The sequence below is a fragment of the Mercurialis annua genome, linkage group LG2, assembly GCF_937616625.2.
Source record: "Mercurialis annua linkage group LG2, ddMerAnnu1.2, whole genome shotgun sequence".
Taxonomy (NCBI): Eukaryota; Viridiplantae; Streptophyta; class Magnoliopsida; order Malpighiales; family Euphorbiaceae; genus Mercurialis; species Mercurialis annua.
This window is the reverse complement of record NC_065571.1, coordinates 33,963,099-33,984,117: the sequence shown is the minus strand read 5'-3', so window position 1 is coordinate 33,984,117 and position 21,019 is coordinate 33,963,099. Positions and strand designations below refer to the sequence as shown.

At 40.7% G+C, this 21,019-nt stretch overlaps 2 non-coding genes and 2 pseudogenes across 2 annotated transcripts; 1 reads left to right on the top strand and 3 right to left on the bottom strand.

Annotated features, from left to right (window-relative positions):
• Positions 1-1,046: 1,046 nt before the first annotated feature.
• Positions 1,047-1,120, bottom strand: TRNAD-GUC (transfer RNA aspartic acid (anticodon GUC)). Its single transcript has one exon. It is a non-coding gene; the product is annotated as a tRNA-Asp (tRNA).
• Positions 1,121-13,923: 12,803 nt separating this feature from the next.
• Positions 13,924-13,997, bottom strand: TRNAW-CCA (transfer RNA tryptophan (anticodon CCA)). Its single transcript has one exon. It is a non-coding gene; the product is annotated as a tRNA-Trp (tRNA).
• A 948-nt stretch (positions 13,998-14,945) lies between these two features.
• On the bottom strand, positions 14,946-15,564 carry LOC126670157 (NADH dehydrogenase [ubiquinone] iron-sulfur protein 3-like; annotated as a pseudogene).
• A 256-nt stretch (positions 15,565-15,820) lies between these two features.
• LOC126668445 (DNA-directed RNA polymerase subunit beta''-like) lies at positions 15,821-17,548 on the top strand (annotated as a pseudogene).
• Positions 17,549-21,019: the final 3,471 nt, after the last annotated feature.

Genomic DNA, 21,019 nt, shown 5'->3' with positions numbered 1-21,019 from the left:
TCAATCTAGGCTATGATAAAGCAGGCGCAATCTACCAACCACGTAGACCCACAGAGCGGTAGGATTGGGACGAAGAAATCCCATGTCCTTGTAAACCCCTAGTGAACCGATAGGTGGGAGCAGAGCAACCTTGGATCGGGAAGCTCTAGATAATGATAAACAAGAGAAGTCAGGAGTGCGGAGCTTCGGGCTCAGGGAGCACTAGGTGCTTGTTTATGAAAGATTCACCGGACAAGTAAGGGAAGTCAAAGCCCTTGAGTGTAAGCGAACCTATCAGTGGATCAAGCAGTGGTGGCATCCCTTCCCTCAATTATGGATGCGGTTCATACATAATATGTATCGGGTTACAATACAGATATAGAGCATGTTGGAAACGAACCACCAATATCATATCCAAATGAAATTCGTTCTCCAGATCGAGATCCATAGCGCGTTTCAGATCCGGTTCAGTATCAAGGTGATTTTACTTCCGCCCGATCGATTCGTGAATTGACCAAAGATCACATCGGTTGCTTTCACATCTTCTACTTCACAACGAGGAAGTAGACACCTGCTCTCCTGCTCTGAATGAAATAAGGGTGGGTTCGGCCGAAACAGCTTTGATTCGATCTCTCTCCTTCCGGCCAGTCCCTATCCGAGGACGATTGGGGGGTGGCCAATCCAAGAGCAGGTTCTGTGGGTCGTCTGGCTTCCTTCGATAGAGATCCATCATCCGAAATTGGCAGCTGGTAAGATTGGAAAAATCAGCATTAACATGAAAGAACATTATATAGAGAGATCTCGTCTATTTGAGAGGCTAGATACCTTAGAGGGGAGTAATCATAGGAAATATAATGAACGGGATCCGTTCGGGAACGTGGAATGTTGGATGAGCTATGGTATGGGGAGGGCTGCAACCTCTCGCTATTTTCGCGATCATCCGAGGGGAAGGGTCTCATTTCGGGACCGGCCCGCGATGAAGAACTCAAAGGAACCCCCCACACTGATTGTAGAACTTCGCCTTTTTCCAACTATGACTTCTTCCATTTTTTGTTGGCATGATCGGGCGGGGAAAACAGGGTTCGAACCCGCGACTTCTGGCGTGACAGGCCAACACTCTAACCGATTGAGCTATTTCCCCCTTTCGTCGCTACTTTGATTCAAATGTAACTGGTAGTTTACCAAGGCCTATTAGTTTACAAAGTCAATATCAGAGAGTATTCTTAACAGCTGTACTAATGTCGTTCGCCTTTAGTACTGTCGTACTACGACAGTAGAAACAAACTGCTCTACTCGCAACGACTCGACTCAAACGAGGACCCGCGTTGCGCTCTATCTATCTGCTCTGTCTGCTATCAGTTGGCGCTACGCTACTTCAGTTGACAAAGGCTAACACTATCAAGTGATCGACTGGCTTGTGTAGCCAACGAGTTCAGTCGTTAAGCTACAGGTTCGGCGGAGCAAGCCTACACTAGGTGAACATCCGATTACTACTAAATGAAATAATAACTAGTGGTGAAAAAGTACCAAAACAACTTAAGCCTACATCCCACTATAGAAAGGTTCCCGGTTCCTATGAACATGAGTTTATTTTTTGTCTAACCTTAAGTCAATAGGGTCAACTACACAAAAGTGAAAATAAACAAAAAGCTATTAGTGGGCTTGTTTGTTCAACTACTATTGAATTACTGAAGGTCGCCCTACCACTCTCAAACTTACTACTAAAGAGTTGGGTTACGAAAGTCACTGAGCACGCCTTTGGTGCTTCAGTAGGGCTTGCATACGAAGTCGGGGCTAACGACATTCTGTTGTACTACTAACAAACACTAGCTGTACTACAGTAGTTTAATATCGCCTTTTGAATCAAATAGACGAAACCTTTCCGAAAGGCGAATAGCCGGCATTGCAAGCAAATAGAGAGCCTCTGCCCGTTATTCTAATTCTTGTTTATATATAGAATATTCTATATATAAACAATAAGATAATCCTTTTTTTTTCAAATTCTTCATTCCTGGCCCTACCGAACCAGTTATTTCATCCCTGGAAAGAGCAAGAAGCGGATAGAGCAAAGGCCCTCCAGCACGTCCGTTTGCTCTTCTCGAAGTGAGCGAATTGCATGTAAAGATCCGTAAGGGCTTATAGTTTAATTGGTTGAAACGTACCGCTCCTAACGGTGATATTGTAGGTTTGAGCCCTATTAAGCCTACCACCTCTTCTCTTCACCCGATACAAGGCAGTCGAAGTCCCCGCCACCCTGCAGATCTCAATGGCGCGACGGCACCTAGAACCACACTGCTTCCGCTGCCCTTCGGACACGCCTCCTACGCTTACCATTAACCCACGCTCTTGCAGCATGCCCTTCGGGCAATACGGATTTCGTAATACGCGAAGCAGCTGAGCGTCTTCGATCGCTATATTCTCGCGATACGAAGGTTTAACAATGAAGTTACGGCTTTAGGCAAAGAGCGAAAGCGAAACCCTTAAGTCTTATTGTTTTGTTCTCGAACAACGATCATTCATTAAGGCCGGCCCGACCAAAGACTTCAAGCCCGGCCCGGGCAAGCTAGATTATGGAACTGATATGACCAAACTGGGTCTAATGGATTAAAATCTCGATCTCAATATAGAATTGGAATCTGGAAGGGCCCGCAAGAATTAATACGATAGCTAGATTGAGCAGTAGCGAGGGGCGATAACGAAGGTGTGGTTAATCCTCTAAGAAAAAATAGATGCGAAGGTTCGGATCAAAGTGCTAGGCCTGTAAATCTCGAGAATCGAGCGTGGGGCTTGAAGACCCTACCGCATTCCGGCCAGGGGTGTCACGACCAAAAATATTGAGCCGCAACCGGCGCTAGAGAACGGGAGTGGTAGCTCCAGAACCCGAAACAAGCCTTAAACCATAATTAATTTTTCGCAAATCATAAACAAATAACATTAAACAACGGAAGCAACAAACATATATATAACACATAACCATATATTTATACTAACTGTTCAAAACCTCGCGAGCTCTAGTTACCGTACCCTGTACGAACTAGCCTCGCGGTACTATTTACACCAGTTAGCGTATCAAACATTTCACCGACATCTGGTGTCGTGAATAATGTACAAAACATGTAACTTACAAAATATAAACAGGACAGCAAGTAATATGTACAATCAAAATGTACTGCTGTCTAAGTTAATACTCTGCCGACACTGGACTACTACTGCAGCACTCACAGAAATCAGAAAACTATACATACACACCTGACTTCTGGACTTCAAAACTGGCTTCTAGCTAAGTCCACAAACTAAGCACCTGAAAACATCAAAGATGAGGGGTCAGTATTTGGGGAAATACCGAGTGAGTTGGCATTTACTAACGGTATTATCATAAAAACATAGCATCGCATTTCAAGAAACAATAATATAAAAGTAAAACATATAAACAGGTATTTGATCCGTACGAAACTGATATCCTAGCATGCGACATAACTTTCAAATAATCAAATCATACTAATCCAGATAGTCCGACCCGGGAGTGCTCACACTCTACCCGTCGATCGCGACCTATCTCTTAATCCCAAAGTGTGAGTCCAACTCACTAGATACGGGGACTCCAGACTACACCGTAGCAGAGTGCTCGATCGTATCGAATTCATTATCCAACTTTGAAATTTATATTCAAATCATACCATACATATCAAATCATTTCTCAAATGCAAACACACTAGACTGACTCGATACTGGTGATCACACAGCCTATTGAGACCCAATAGGTAGCTAGTTTCTTCGGATCGCATACTAGTTCTCGTATATAAACTTGATAGAAACATATATTTAATCAAATCATATATTATGTGATGCGTATAAACAGTATATATATCTATATAAAATAACTTTAATATATAATACACGAAGGTAAAGTGCAACTCACAGTGACCGTAATCCAATCAATGACGTGGTCTATGAAATGATATACCCTCGCTATCCCACGTCCACTGACCTCTCTACTTGCTGACACGTCTGATTCATAATAATTGACGTTTAATAGTTAGATATTTATTGTGTGTTTTTATACGTGTATTACTGTAAATTCTAGGGTTATATTTTTAATCTTAATGTTATTCGTGATCTCGATATTCCTTTATCATATTCACGACATATCGAACTCTATTTCTCGTATTTGAGAAACGTATACTATCTTTAGCGTTTTCCATTATCGTTGCCCACGTAAAAGGTCGAGCTAAAACTTCACTTTTTAAATTATCGGGGTCCTTAATCGTTTTTAGAGTCTAATATTCAAAAATATTGAAATTCCGCTCAATTAGGACTAAAAGCCCAATTTGGTCCCTATGGACCCACTCTGTGCGTTCGCACACCTCAGTGTGCGTTCGCACACGCACACTTGCACAAGTGTGCGTTCGCACACTGCAAGTGTGCGTTAGCACATTTCGGTGTGCGATCGCACACCGAGTGCAGCCCCCGTAAAATCGATTTATGGAGATTTCCGTCCATTCCGTCATGCTAAAAACACTCCCACATTCAAAACCCATTCCTTGGTTTTCATAAAAACGTTATAAAAACTTCAAAAAACGTCAAATTCAATCCTAAAACTCAATCTCACTAAAACAGCCATATATATTCAAATTTATCACCAATTCTCGAGATGTTTACTTTAAAACAAAGCTTAGGATTAATAGAGCTCTCGATTCTGAAGAAATCGCCGCGAAAACCGCTTGAATCGGACGTCGAACGGCGAAACGGCAGCGAAACGACGGTATCGTTGATAACTTTCCAATTCTCTCGATCCTTCTCTGATCTTCTTTCTTTGAATTTGGGTTTCTTATATTGAATGGCTAAAGGTTCACTTTGATCCTTGTTTTTCTTGTTTATTATCATTTATCCTTTAAACTTTTCTTTCGTACTATTTAGTCCATAACTAAATCAATTAATACTTTTATTATGACTTATACGTATTATTTATCTCCAATAAATAATACGAAACTCGATATTAATACTTTCCCGTCAAAATCCAAAATTTCCATTTTCGACACAAAGTGGCTAAATTACCACTTTAGTCCCTGTACCTTATTTTGGGCTTTTCTTGACATTTTTCCTTTTAATTCCAATTCTAACTTTAGAATTGAAATATAATATTAATTTCTCAGCAATAATCTTTTCCAAAACCGACCTGCTAAAACTTATTTATCTTTATGTTATCGGAAAACTTTCCGATAACGCCTCTCGGGCGAGTCCAATCTGGACATGTGGTCCAATTAAATAATTAAACATTATAGGGTATTACATTCTTCCCTCCTTATAAAAATTCGTCCTCGAATTTTCATAAAGCTTGCTGGGATTTTATGATTGTTCTTCTACTTTCTTTGCCGTCCATTAATACGTGTTGGTTGTATCTTTCCTTATACTTTTACTTTTACTTAAACTGTAGCTTCTTACTCATTGCTAATCGATCATCTATCTTGTTCCCAGTAGCTTCTTGCTGTCACTTTTGTCTTATCCGTTATCTTTTTTAATATAGTGTGGCTCAAGATGTATCGCTGATATCGTAATTCTGACGTCTTGTACGATTAATTGTAATCTTCATTCTGATCATAACTAGCGTCGAATAACCCTTACTTAATACTCTATTGATTTATTATCCTTGAAAATCTTCATTTTTAGTTATTATCGGCTCACGACTCATCTCTTCTGTACGCGACTAGTCACGATGTGTCGGTTACGTTCTTAATGACGTACTTACCTTATACATATTTCTGTAAGTATTTTCTTTTGTAATCATAATCTACGGCTTTTAATCTTTATTGCCATCTATCGTATCATCTTTCTTTTTTAGATGGTTCTTGTCACTTCTTACTCCTTTCTATCATTATATGACAATTCATTCCTCATCAACCAATCGCTTTCAACTTGCACCATGTCTAACACCTTCACTGTTTCTTAATATAGCTATGCCTGATACATTCTTTAGTATCTTCAATTTTCTCTTTCCTTTGTTTCTTTAAGCTATCGTGAACTTCACGTCATTCTGTTAATTGTGATTCTTCACTCGTTTATCATTGCCTTATACATCTCATTCCACGTTACTTTCTATGGTATGGCTTGTATGGTTGCCCTTGTTTACTAACACTACTTGTATCCTTATCCTTTTCACTTCCCTCTAGTTGCTTCCTTGAGGTTCGCCTCGAGTCTTTTATTGACTTTTCATTCAACGATGTTCTTTCTTTTGCGTTTCTATTCCTTATTTATGTTAACCGCATAAGAACCTCATATGTTTCTTAACATTTAAATTTCTTAAGAATCCTTCTTAGTGACTAATCTTCGCTTAACTTCACCTTTACCTTCCATCCTTAACGGATTCAATAGATCCTTAATAACTTATTTACTTCCTTTATCGTCATTCCTTCTTACTGTATAAACAACTTTCTCTTTCATCTCACACTTCTGTTTCTTACTTTCAAATAGCTTTACGACTTTATTTTCACTCTTCAAGGTACCGTCTTAGTACTAGTCATGATCATTTCTTAGCTTATCCTTAATCTGTCTTTCGTTTTCTTCTTAAAGTATTTCTAATCATTCATACTGCATAGGTTATACTTAACCTTATAAATCCCAAAATTAGGGAATAGTCTCAATTTTATCGCCACGTGCACTTTATGCTTCTTCAATACTCATATATGGTCCAAGTTATCTTTTAAACGACTCAACTTTTCTGTACTAATACTAACTTTTGTCCTTATAATCTCTTAACTCCTTATTCACTCAATGAAATATAGCTTTGTCTTTTTACTTTTTGTATTCCTTATGTCCTTTATCTGTTTATGACAGTTTTACTGTTACTGTATTTACTCTGACGATTCTCCCAACATATCTCTTGAAATTTCATTTCTCTAACCCTTCTTGCTAAATCTTTATATATACATGTACCCTTCTTCGTTTCCTATCAGCTTCGTGTCTATGCACACGTACATTTGTATGTGTTTACTTTGTTTCTACACTAGGATTCTCTTCTAACTCTTCTCCTTCCAGTTAATGCAACTCTTAATTCTCATACTGATGTTAGTAGCTTTACTTAATATCCATCATATAGCACTATGTATTTCTTGATTCTTAATCCTTCATATTCCTTAAGATCAATTTTCTGTCATTTTGTATCTGTTACCTTCCTTTCTCCTGGTGTGATCCTGGGTCGCCACATCTCTTATCTTGATATAAGATTAGACATTGTATTCACTAGACATTGCTAGCGCATTGTCTCCTGATCGCTTACACTTTCCGGCATTGACTTCTTATTCGTTTCCTTTTTTTAACTCTGTTAGCCTTTAATATTATTTATCGTTATTATGGCTTAATTCCGTTATTGGGGTTTCTTTTACAATTTTATTCTTATTTATTAAAAATCTTTTATTATTCGTCGCAGAGTTTCACATCTGAGTTCACTTACAAAACCAATACGATTTCGAAAATATCTTTTTGGCTAGCTAGCACTTTTAAATCAATTTTCATAAATCACTTGAAATCGTCAATACAATTGTAGCTCAGAGTGATGACACCTCTCATCACCAAAGAGTTGCTCAAAATCGCACTTTCTTTTCATTGTAAATATATGATGCATGATCTATATTTTGAAAATTATTTTGTTATGCATTCCTATCATGATTATGCAATGTCATATGCGATGTCTGAGCACAATTGTACTTTGAAAAATCATAAAAACTTCAAAATCTTTATAAAATCGCAAGTTTACTCTAGATTTGTACACTTTGCGACTTAACGACTTTCTTTATACTTATTGGTTGCATTATAAATTTTTATATTGCTGTCACTTTCTGTCATTTTACTGACTATTCTTCTATCACATCATTTCTTTCTCCATATCTCCGATATCTCAATTCAATTAAAAATTCTCTATTGCTGTAATCACCACATCCACCTCTTCAACTCTTTGTACCATGTCATATAAAAACGCAGGTACTGATGTTCTACGTCGATTTCCCCTTCTAGTAATCTATCGTTTCCTCTACAGCTTCTAGAACGTAATATAGGAATTACGTTTGCGATAATATATATTATGTGGTGTTTATTATATTATTGCTTTTGTAAATTATGATTATATATTCTTTTATTGGTCGCATATCTATTAACATCGCTTCCTATAGGTTCTCACTTTCTGAGGTATAATCCTATAGGTGTATCCTATTACTGACATTCTATTATGCAATGCGGCAAACATATACATAACAATGCAAACATATTAACACATTCACAAAACATATAAATCGCTGATACCTGGAGGTGCCTGATGCGGAACGCTAGGTTCCCTAATGACTACGCCTGTGTGTCGTCCCCTAACTGTTCTACCGGAGTTACTTCCGCCTCTTTGCAGAAAATAGGGGTTGGTCCGAACTCTAGAGGATGTGTTGACGTAGTCTGGATGGTACTCATGTCTAAAATAGAAGGGTCGTACTGGATCGCCCGCCCACTCGTGCTCAGTCTCGATCCTACGGGCCATCGTAGTGAGCGTGCCAAAATGTTCACCTACATGTTCATATAGCTCCCCAAACTCAGGTCCTAGACCTCTGACATACCTACGGTTGATGTTTCTGTTACCTTCATTCAGATGAGGTACTCCCTCAACCATTCGCAGAAAATCAGCAGAATACAGACCTACTGTTAGCATTCCTCGAGAGAAGGAGCGCATCTGTCTTATAACTTGGTCTAGAGCTATATGTGCCTGACCATTTGCTATATCTTCATCTTCTCTCAAATTGCGGTATCTCTGCACCCTAGACCAGAAATGTTCGCTTCTGTACTGTTCAACGTCTGACTCTTCTAACCGATCTTCTTCTTCATACTCTTCCTCCTGAGGATCTTCTTCTTCTGCCTCTTCTGGATCCTCCTCAGGATCCTCCTCCGGATCTTCCTCAGGATCCTCTTTCGGATCTTCCTCCGGATCTTCCTCATCTTCTTCGCTATATTCTATTTCTGGCGAGTGTGCTTTACCTCTATTGCCATAAGAGTTACCAAACTCTGATACAGACATATATCCGTTCTGATAAATTTCTGGCTATCTCCTATTATCTGCGTGGAATCCGTTCTGATGGATTCCATATAGTTCGCCTATTTCATTGTGAAATCCATTTTAAAATATAGGAGGCGCAGCCTCCCGTTCTTCAGCAGCATGTGACTGAGCGCCGTTCTGCCCAGACATGCTGAAAAGAAACAATTTCAAACATAAGCGACCATCTGAGCCCATTTCCACACGCAATTCCAATATTAACTTATAAAATGCTGTAAACATTTAGCATTTAATCCAGCCGCACGTAGTTTGCAAGCAGATAACCATTCAAAAAATTCCAGCGCGAGTAGTAAACGCCTAGTTATCTCAGTCGTTTGTATATACATATACCAATCACTTATTAACTTAATAATCCTGATTCGCGCGTGATGTACCATATGTTACTAATGCACACATCACATAAATGCAGACAACTAAGGTCCGACTCTCTGCTGCAGTAGTTCCTAAGCTTACTTACTTGACAGAGTATTCCAAATCAAACAGACACTCAGACATGACTAGCAGTGGTAACTAGACCAACTGCTCTAAAACAAACACTAAAACAAGCTTGCAGTGGTAACTGGACCAATTGCTCTGATACCAACATTGTCACGACCCAAAATATTGAGTCGCAACCGGCGCTAGGGAACAGGAGTGGTAGCTCCAGAACCCGTAGCAAGCCTTAAACCACAATTAATTTTTCGTGAATCATAAACAAATAACATTAAACAACGGAAGCAAACAAACATATATATAACACATAACCAAATATTTACACAAACTGTTCAAAACCTCACGTGCTCTAGTTACTGTACCCTGTACGAGCTGGCCTCACGGTACTATTTACACCAGTTAGCGTATCAAACATTTCACCGACATCTGGTGTCGTGAATAACGTACAAAACATGTAACTTAAAAAATATAAACAGGAAAGCAAGTAATATGTACAATCAAAATGTACTGCTGTCTAAGTTAATACTCTGCCGACACTGGACTACTACTGCAGCACTCACAGAAGTCAGAAAACTATACATACACAGCTGACTTATGGACTTCAAAACTGGCTTCTAGCTAAGTCCACAAACTTAGCACCTGAAAACATCAAAGGTGAGGGATCAATATTGGGGAAATACTAAGTGAGTTGGCATTTACTAACGGTATTATCATAAAAACATAGCATCGCATTTCAAGAAACAATAATATAAAAGTAAAACATATAAACAGGTATTTGATCCGTACGAAACTGATATCCTAGCATGCGACATAACTTTTAAATAATCAAATCATACTAATCCAGATAGTCCGACCCGGGAGTGCTCACACTCTACTCGTCGATCGTGACCTATTTCTTAATCCCAAAGTGTGAGTCCAACTCACTAGATACGGGGACTCCAGACTACACCGTAGCCGAGTGCTCGATCATATCGAATTCATTATCCAACTTCGAAATTCATATTCAAATCATGCCATACATATCAAATCATTTCTCAAATGCAAACACACTAGACTGACTCGATACTGGTGATCACACAGCCTATTGACACCCAATATGTAGCTAGTTTCTTCGGATCGCATACTAGTTCTCGTATATAAACTTGATAGAAACATATAACATTCAATCAAATCATACATTATGCTATGCGTATAAACAGTATATATATCTATATAAAATAACTTTAATATATAATACACGAAAGTAAAGTGCAACTCACAGTGACCGCAATTCAATCAATGACGTGGTCTATGAAATGATATACCCTCGCTATCTCACGTCCACTGACCTCCCTGCTTGCTGACACGTCTGATTCATAATAATTGACGTTTAATAGTTATATATTAATCGTGTGTTTTTATGCGTGTAGTACTTTAAATTCTAGGGTTATATTTTGAATCTTAATGTTATTCGTGATCTCGATATTCCCTTATCGTATTTACGATATATCGAACTCTATTTCTCGTATTTGAGAAACGTATACTATCTTTAGCGTTTTCCATTATCGTTGCCCACGTAAAACGTCGAGCTAAAACTTCACTTTTTAAATTATCGGGGTCCTTAATCGTTTTTCGGGTCGAATATTAAAAAATATTGAAATTCCGGTAAATTAGGGCTAAAAGCTCAATTTGGTCCCTACGGACCCACTGTGTGCGTTCGCACACTTCAGTGTGCGTCCGCACACAGCAAGTGTGCGTTCGCACACTTGCACAAGTGTGCGATCGCACACCGAGTGCAACCCCCGAAAAATCGATTTCCGGGACTTTCCGTCCATTCCGTCATGCTAAAAACACCCCCACACTCAAAACCCGTTCCTCGGTTTTCATAAAATCGTTATAAAAACTTCAAAAAACGTCAATTTCAATCCTAAAACTCAATCTCACTAAAACAGCCATATATATTCGAATTTATGACCAATTCTCGAGTTTTTCCCTTAAAACGAAGCTTAGGATTTATAGAGCTCTCGATTCTAAAGAAATCGCCGCGAAAACCGCTTGAATCGGACGTCGAACGGCGAAACGGCGGCGAAACGACGGTATCGTCGATAACTTTCCAATTCTCTCGATCCTTCTCTGATCTTCTTTCTTTGAATTTGGTTTTCTTATATTCAATGGCTAAAGGTTCACTTTGATCCTTGTTCTTTTGGTTTATTATCATTTATCCTTTAAACTTTTCTTTCGTACAATTTAGTCAATAACTAAATCAATTAATACTTTTATTATGACTTATACGTATTATTTATCTCCAATAAATAAGACAAAACTCGATATTAATACTTTCCTGTCAAAATCAAAAATTTCCATTTTCGACACAAAGTGGCTAAATTACCACTTTAGTCCCTGTACCTTATTTTCGGTTTTTCTTGACATTTTTCCTTTTAATTCCAATTTTAACTTTAGAATTGAAATATAATATTAATTTCTCCGCAATAATGTTTTCCAAAACCGACCTGCTAAAACTTATTTATCTTTATTTTATCGGAAAACTTTCCGATAACACCTCTCGGGCGAGTCCAATCTGGACACGTGGTCCAATTAAATAATTAAACATTTTGGGTATTACAAAGGGCCTTAAATTGGTCCTTTCTCTCTCCTTTTTCACCAATGAGTGGTGAGTTTCCTTTCTCTCCTCTAGGTAGGTACCTCTTGGATGTAGGACTTTGTTCCAACAGCTGCCACACGTGAGATCCTGCCTGATCTTCTTATTCCCAGTGTTGTTGCCTGCTGCTGAGGGAAGGAAAGATTCAAACCAGGACAAAAAAAGATCAAACTCTGGGCGGGCTGCCAGGTTTAACAAGATTTAACCTTTTTTGTGAAACCGAGTTCCAGAGCACGAGGGAATGGGCTTTCATTCCCGGGATCGCCTCGTCTATGTACTCGTCGCCTCCCTTGATTGCTTCAAGAAGCACGCGCAAATAAAGGGCCCTGGAGAGGAACCAATGAAAAGCCAGGGTAGAGCCTCGGAGCAGGCCCAAGCGAAGATCGACATGGGGCCTGTTTGCTTCAGGATCTTCAACATGTCAGACCACAACCGGGCAGGAACCCCCCATTCTGCCTAAAGCTCGTCTTCAAAATGGATCTAATTGCACTTTCCGCTCCGCCTTCTTTACGTCTTTTGGTCCGCCACCCAGAACATGGCTGAACCATCAAGATACATGGAAACCGTATTCACCGACGTCTCCTCGGACTACGTCCGACAAGCCGCTTCATATCCAAAAAGTCTTCGATCCTTAGCATCTCGGATGCCAACGAATGCCTTTTCTTTCTCTTGATTCGAACCATCTCCATCGAGCCTCTTCGACGGCACTAGACTACGGGTTCTTCCCACTAGCCATGACTTGTCCTAACCTTCGGCTCATATACCACTTGTCACAACGTTAAGTCCTTCAAGCCCACAAACCGCGGCACCCTGTTAACGGCCCGTTGTAGCAGAGTAAGCTGAAAAAGCCCTTTCTATCTTATTAGAAAAGCCTAAGCAAACATCCTTATTAAAAACGGATGCGCTAACGAGCAACGGCTTTTGCGCAGCTCAATCTGTTGCTTGTTCTATAGAAAGGGGCCTTTTCTTCCAGGATGTCGGGTGCGCAGGAACGCCCAACCTATACAAGGAGTTTCCACGCCTTTATTTGGTCATGTTGCTATGATGTAACGTGCAGTCGTCTGTATGGTGTAGGGCCCCCTATTTTATCTCCCTTAAAGTCCTTTATAGATTTCGAGTCTGGAATAGAGTAGTGGCTTATTCGGCGCTATATCACAAAGAATTGAGCCTCACTTACCACTCTTTCAAGTGCCTTGCTTTCCTTTCGGGCATTGGAAATAGCCTTTGTTCCAGCGGATCAAGTCATTTGAATACTAGGACAGTTACATCTCTTTTTGGTTGGTGATTCCTTCTTCCGTAACATCTCTCTCTAGTACTAAAAAAGCTTTACTTTCAGGGAAATTGACTACCTCTTTCGTGATTGGATTGCTTTCTTAGTGTGGCATCTTTTTGTTTGCTGTCCACTAGTGATATTATCTTATATAAATATATATAGAGAAAGAGGCATCACAGGTCCAAGTCGAGTGCCCCTTGAGCGTACTCCGATTCAAAACTAAGGATGTGGGTCTCGCTCATGATATCGATGAAGTCTTAGAGCTGAGCAGTAGCATCAGAGCTAGCTTGGCAAGAGATGAGTCATCATTATCTGAGTCGAGCGAGAGCGCAAGACTTTTTTTCTTCTCATTCGAGATATTATGTGCAATTAATGTTTCTGAATCTAATAAGTTAAAGTAAAGTTAAAGTGTTAGTTGGTCGTTGTTCGTTCCAAAATAGAAAATAGATTCGATACATTGGCTACTTCTTTAAAAAAATAGTTGTAATATCTCGGTAATGGGGTTTATTGATTCAGAATCACGCTATGTAGGATTTGAACCTACGACATCGGGTTTTGGAGACCCACGTTCTACCGAACTGAACTAAGAGCGTTTTCTTATCACAGTAGATAGGACTGTAATGAAAAAAGGATGATTTTTGTACCCCCAATACATCTTACATGCATATAGTATCATTAAATGAAAGATTTTGTATGTCCAATTTGAATTGATCTTAATGGATTCCTCCTTACTGCCTAGAGGAGAAGTAATAGGTAGGGATGATAGGATTTGAACCCGTAACATTTTACAAGGGCACTACCAAGCTGCGCTCCATCCCTTTCAATTGGTCTACGGTGTCATTGTAAAGAATCCATGCCCTATTTTCGACATGGTTCTTTTATCTATCTATATAAAATTGATCTTGCCATTGAGTCTTTTTGGTCTTTATTGATTTATATACTCATCATCATCCCGCCCCCTCCTACCAACGCTTATGAGAAAAAAAGGGTTATAAATAATCTACCCTTTGAATAAGCGAGGCTTTCCCAACAAAAATAGTTGTATACGAGAAGAGATCCAAATTCCGCCAGCTTCCACCCAGACAAAAAACGTGAGCGCCTAGTGCGAAAGGTTGCTTTACTAAAAAATAGTTGGCGCATTAGCAGTTTAGTCTTTAATAAGGGGCGGAGCTTGAAGAAACGAAGTGACCCTAGAGTAGCAGCCTACTACGTTTTTTAGGCCCCTTAACTTGATATTTAGTAAAGCGCTAGCGCCCCTATATAGTCAGGCTTTTCTACTATCAATGAAACCGAGAGAAAGACAAAGCCCTAGTGCATTTTGTATAGATCGAGACTTGTAGCTTGATTCTTTACTCATTCCATACTGGGAAGAATTGCAGGAAATCGTTCGATAACACTTCTTCCTATTTCTCAAAAGAGGATATCTGACGATCAAGATAATTCCCGTGAAACTCTTTCATTTCATATAAGTGAATTCTTTTTCTTACGAAGCAAATACCATTTCCTATTGATTTGTCCCATGGACCTATTCTTATTCTGAATTATCTGTCGCTACGCTGTTCCCAAGGACTAGCAAAATCGAAATAGCGAAATTCTTGAGTCATCTCAATGGGTTAAAAAACTACACGTTTCTCTGGATCATCATAGCGTACTTCCACATATCCACTCAGAGGAAGGTATTTTCGTAGTGGATGACCCTCGAAACCATAATCTATTGATATACGGTGTAGATCCGGATGTTTGATGGAAGAAACACCAAACATATCCCAAACTTCTCGCTCCCACCAGCCGGTTGATGGAAATAGACTGACTACCTGAGATATTCGTGTTACTTCGTCTGCACTGGTTTGTACACGAATGTGTCAGTTATACCGAGTACTCAGTAAATTATAGACCACTTCAAATCTTCGTTTTCGAGAGGGGTGATCAACTCCACAAATATCGATAAAAACTTGAACCATTGTGTAGGTGTGCAATTTAAGAAAACACAATAATTTAAATAGGTAATCCGAATTGGTATCAGATCTATTCCCATGTTCCAATTTTCCATTTTTTACCCATTTCTTGGGGAGAGTTCCCCAACTATATTTGAAAATGAATTGGTTATCCATAAAGATAAAGAAAGCTTTCTTTATGTTCTGCTTCTTTATGTTCCGCTTCTTGCTCTAAAAATTTAGAAAGACTTGTAAGAAATCACCAGTTGGGTTGGTGCAACCAAGAAAAACATGGGAGTCTTTGGGCATCAGATTCCTTTTCTTCTCTTACGATCTTTCTAGTTGGATGAAAAGAGCGCTCCTAAATGAAGCCTTTTCTCTTGAGAAGGTGAAACGTCAGGAAAAATCACTTCTTGCCTCAGTCAAAGACAGGGGGATAGCCAATCCGTCATCCGAGATGTAGCGTATTAATCTCGGGAGAGATGGGGGATGCCAGGATAGAGCGGCAAGATAAGGCTGGACCAGAGGGCTGGCCTGGAAGAAGGAGAGGTTCACAATGGGTAGGCCACAGCCTATAAGGAAGTTCGGAGTAGGCCGATTTACATTAGCAATCCCTTACTTAAGAAAATACGTAAAGATCAATTCAACCACACACACCCCCAGTGTTTTTGACTAGTCCGCTATTCCACCACTGAGAGAGCGTTTAAGAGGTAACAGCTCGCCGAACCTAGCTGTAAACATTAAGTGCTTGAGTGCAAATGGGTCATGTTGATATGCCCTTGCCGTGATGAATCTATGTCTTATAGAAGGACTCGGCAGCTTCTCGCGTAAGGGGAAAAAACATAAAGATGAGAAAGAAAGGCGCTATACAAAATGTGTCATTGCCACCTTGACACTAACCGCAAAACGAACGGTACCAAGACATTCAGTCCTAAACGAAATCGGGGCATACTGTCTATGTGGTCCTAATAATTTGAGTGGAAGGCTTTGTCTACCTTGGGCGACCTCCTCGCTATTCAAACCTCAAAACGTGCTTTGTTCACATTCTATCCCATACACAGGACAAAAGATCCAACTTATATTCACCCTGTGTGTTTTCTTGAGGTACCCCTCTTCTCAAAAGGGGTACATGTGTGAATGATCCTTCGAAAGCCTTTCTCGACATGTCATGTTTTTCGACCCTTAGTAGCGAGCTCGGGGCTTTGAGATTCCCTGTAATGGTGGGCCATTATGTTCTCTTGTCGAACGAGGGGAGAACTATGGAGTAGTTTCTATGAGACAGTATCTGAATTCTCCGATTCAATAGAGTGAGCAACTTTATTTGTGAAAACAGCCCAAGGTTGATTATTGATCATAAAAGAAAATCAGGTCAAGTTCTAATTCTTCATCTTGATTCCTTAGTAATAAGATCAGCTAAGCCTTATTTGGCCACTCCAGGAGCAACTGTTCATGGCCATTATTGAGAAATCCTTTACGAAGGATATACATTAGTTACATTTATATATGAAAAATAGAGATCGGGTGATATAACGCAGGGTCTTCAAAAAGTGGAACAAAGTGCGTTCAATTTTCTCAATATCGATATCGAGAAACCTAGAAAAGAGAGTTGAGGATTGGAAAGAGTATAACCAAGAATTCCTGGGATTCCTTGGGGATTCTTGATTGGTGCTGAGCTAACTATAGTGCAAAGTCGTATCTCTTTGGTTAATAAGATCCAAAAGGTTTCTCGATCCCAAGGGGTGCAGATCAATAATAGGCATACTATTGTACGTCAAATAACATCAAAAGTCTTGGTGTGTCAGAAGACGGAATGTCTAATGTTTTTTCACCCGGAGAACTAATTGGATTGTTGCGAGCAGAGCGCACGGGACGTGCTTTGGAAGAAGCCATCTGTTACCAAGCCATATTATTGGGAATAACAAGAGCGTCTTTGAATACTCAAAGTTTCATATCCGAGGCCAGTTTTCAAGAAACTGCTCGCGTTTTAGCAAAAGTCGCTCTACGAGGTCGTATTGATTGGTTGCATGGAATAAAAAGATGTTGTTCTGGGGGGATGCTCCCTGTTGGTACCAGATTCAAGGGATTGGTTCACCATTCAAGGGAAGATAACAAGATTCCCTTGAAAAAAAAAGAATAGTATATTCGAGGGGGAAATGAGAGATATTTTGTTCCACCACAGAAAATGCTTTGGTTCTCGCATCCTTCTTTGATATATAATTTGTTTCTTTCGAATCCTTTATTCAAAAGAAATATTAAAAATTAAAACATGTAGGGAGTTTATAGGATGAAGTAATTCATTCAATATATATCAGGTAGGAATGGGTTCACTTACCCAGCTTCTAGACTACGGAGGAACTACTAGGTTTGGAAGGTCTCTACCTTATTTATTCCATATTTTACTAAGAGTAAATTGCTTTGTCTTCCAGAAATACTTGTTTTACAACTCCTTTATTTTGAGTTTCCAGCTAAATTGCAAAGTAAGGGCCGGCCTTTGCTTTCTTTGAAAAAGGGAAAAAAATAACTCAAAGGAGTCAGTTAGGGCACAACTGCTGGTTCCCCCAGCATCTCAAGTGATTAGGCGGGGACAGTATTTGAACCTGCAGTCTTCAGGTCGTGGGCCTGATGAGTCGACCAATTCATCTACCCTGCTTCTTCCCCTTCTCTTTCTTTCACTATTCCCATCGAGGTCCCCTTGGTTGCTTGGCTGGGATAGGTAAGCAGGGGATGTCGCCCAGTTTGAGCTACCTTATTATTATGAAAAGGAGAAAGGGCTTTTTCAGCTTGTTGACTAGGGTTGGCAGCTAAATTCAGTCTTCGATACCCCATAACATAAGAGAGTCGTGGAGTGCATGAGACCCCTTAGAAATAGAGGCTACTTTATTGTGGTAGTAATTGCGAATGAGCAAGTAGGGGGCGGCAACTAAAGAGGTAGCGAAACTAACCGCGATTTCAAGAATAGGTTGACTTCCTTTCATTTTTGTTATGGAAAGTGAAAGTAGTTTCGTTTAGTACGAGATTGCTTCACACCTCGCGGTGCTTACACCTCTTGCCTATCGAAGTTCTGTTCAAAAACCTCGTCCGAGAACTTGTATAGAGAAGGATTTCCAGCGGCGCAACAGTTCTTCCATACCAACTTAGCTGCCCGGCGCTGCTATTAGCATAACAACCGGTACACCATAGGTTGGCCCAACCCAGTCCTCTCGTACTAGGGTTGGCTCCTCGCAGTTCTCCCTTTAACACCAACGGTAGATAGGAACCAAACTGTCTCACGATGTTCCAAACCCAACTCACGTACCACTTGAATCGGCAAACAACCAAACCATTGGGACCTTCTTCAACCCCAGGATATGATGAGTCGACATCAAGGTGCCAAATGACTCCATCGATAAGAGCTCTTGGGAGTCATCAGCCTGTTATCCCCGGCTTACCATTGATCCGTTGAGCGAGAGCCCTTCCACACGGGACTCTCAGATCACTATGGCCGACTTTCGTCTCTGTTTGACCAGTCTGTCTCACAGTCAGGCAGGCTTATACCGTTACACTCACGAGCATAATCTTTGCTTGAGCCTACCTTCGCACAGCTCCGTTACTCTTTAGGAGGCATCCGCCCTAGATAAACTACCCACCTCACAGTCTCCCCCCTAGATGTTTCGGTGCGGCGGCTAGGCATCCTTAGACGAAAGAGTGGTCTTTCAGGATTGGTCGTTGTGTGTCACCACCTCCCACATATCCTACACATTTGATCAAGGTTGTCACTGCACAGCTGAATTTATGGTGCACAGGGTCTTACCCTCTAGCCGTTGGTACTTCGTATCTTCACGGAAAATTCAATTTCACTGGGTCCATGTCAGAGACAGCGGGACAGTCGTTACACCATTCGTGCAGCTCGTTACTTATACGACAACAAATTTCGCTACCTTAGGACAGTTAGAGTTACTGCCGCCGTTTACCGGGGCTTCCATTCAAAGTTTATAACATTTTTCCTTCCGACCTTCCAGCACCGGGTAGGTGTCAGACTCTATACATCGTATTACCACATAGCAGAGTCCTGTGTTTTTAATAAACAGTCGCTACCCCCTGGTATGTGCCTCTATCCTAATCAAAAGATAGGAGAGCACCCCTTCTCCCGAAGTTACGGCGTCATTTTGCCGAGTTCCTTCGACATGGTTCTCTCAAGCGCCCTAGTATACTCTACTTGTTCACCTGTGTCGGTTTGGGGTACGGTCAGTTCACCGGGAGGATCTCCCTCCCAATTAGAAGTTTTTTCCTGGAAGTTTAAACCTTGTTGACTATAACAACTGTCGCGACTATAATATAAACAGACTCGCGACTGGGCCAAGCCGAATCAGAAAGGCTTTGATGACTCAAGGTTCATATTAGGAAAGGAGAGTGAGGGGAAGAGGGGGCTGTCCTCGGCCCGATCATCCAATTCGCTTTAATAGACAGGCATGGTTCTGTAGTCAAAGGAACTTCTTCACTTTCGTGTACCCATCGGACGACAGCCCTTTCGGGGCTTCCTTAAGGACCGATTTACTCTGCTTAGATTGACTGAAAGGAGAAAGCCTTCCATTGGCAGGCGATCGTGTTTTTCACAGGATTTCTCGTTACTCATGTAAGCATTCTCACTTCTGATATCTCCAGGTCTTGTCACCAAAAACCTTCCCCTATTGACAGAACGTCCCGCTACTGACACTTGAAAAAACAGCTTTCAAGGTCTCGTCGCTTTAGTGAATCACTTGAGCCCTGATACATTTTTGATGCCATGGAGCTAGACCAGTGAGCTATTACGCTTTCTTCAAAGGATGGTTACTTCCAAGCCCACCTCCTGGTTGTCATCGCTCGATCACTTCCTTTTCCACTAAGTGATTGCTTAGGGACCCTAGCCAATGATATGGGCTGTTTCCCTCTCGACTTTGGATCTTAGCACCCCAAAAGTCTTTCTGTACAAATGATATGGGCCTGTATTCGGAGTTTCCCTAGGGTTTGTAAGGCGAAATGGGGCCACCCTAGCCCATTGAGTGCTCTACCTCGGGTCATCGACATCATACGCTCTACTGAAATAGATTTTGCGGAAAACCAGCTATATTCGATCTTGGTTGGCCTTTCACCCCAAGCCACAAGTCATCCCCGTATTTTGCCACATACGTGGGTTCGGTCCTCCATGGCCTGTTAGAGCTCTCTTCAACCTGCTCATGGCTAGATCGATCTGTTTCGGGTCAAATAGGAAGAACTACAAGATTCAACCTCTGGAAAGCGCCTACACCTAATGGCTTATGCCGCTGTTCTCATTTCCTCGATGACCCATCATTCAAACGGTACGCCGTTAGAGTAACTGCGCTTTACTAATAGAATATTAAGTAAAGGCTCTGCTTAAACAGCTCCTTCGACTGATTGTTCGCATCGGATCTCAGGTTCTCTATTGCACTCCCTAAATAGGGTTCTTTTTACCTTTTCCTCACGGTACTTGTACGCTATCGGTCATTGAGGTATACTTAGGCTTAGAGGGTGGTCCTCCTTTCTCGTGTAAAAGCGATTGGAATTCGAACACGCCGCGTTTTACTGGGAAGGATCGAACCATGGGAACGAATCTACAGGGTTATCACCTTCTTTGGCCAGATCTTCCAACCTTTTCACAATTACAGCTCACTGCGCCCTTTACTAATAGAATATAAAGTAAGGGA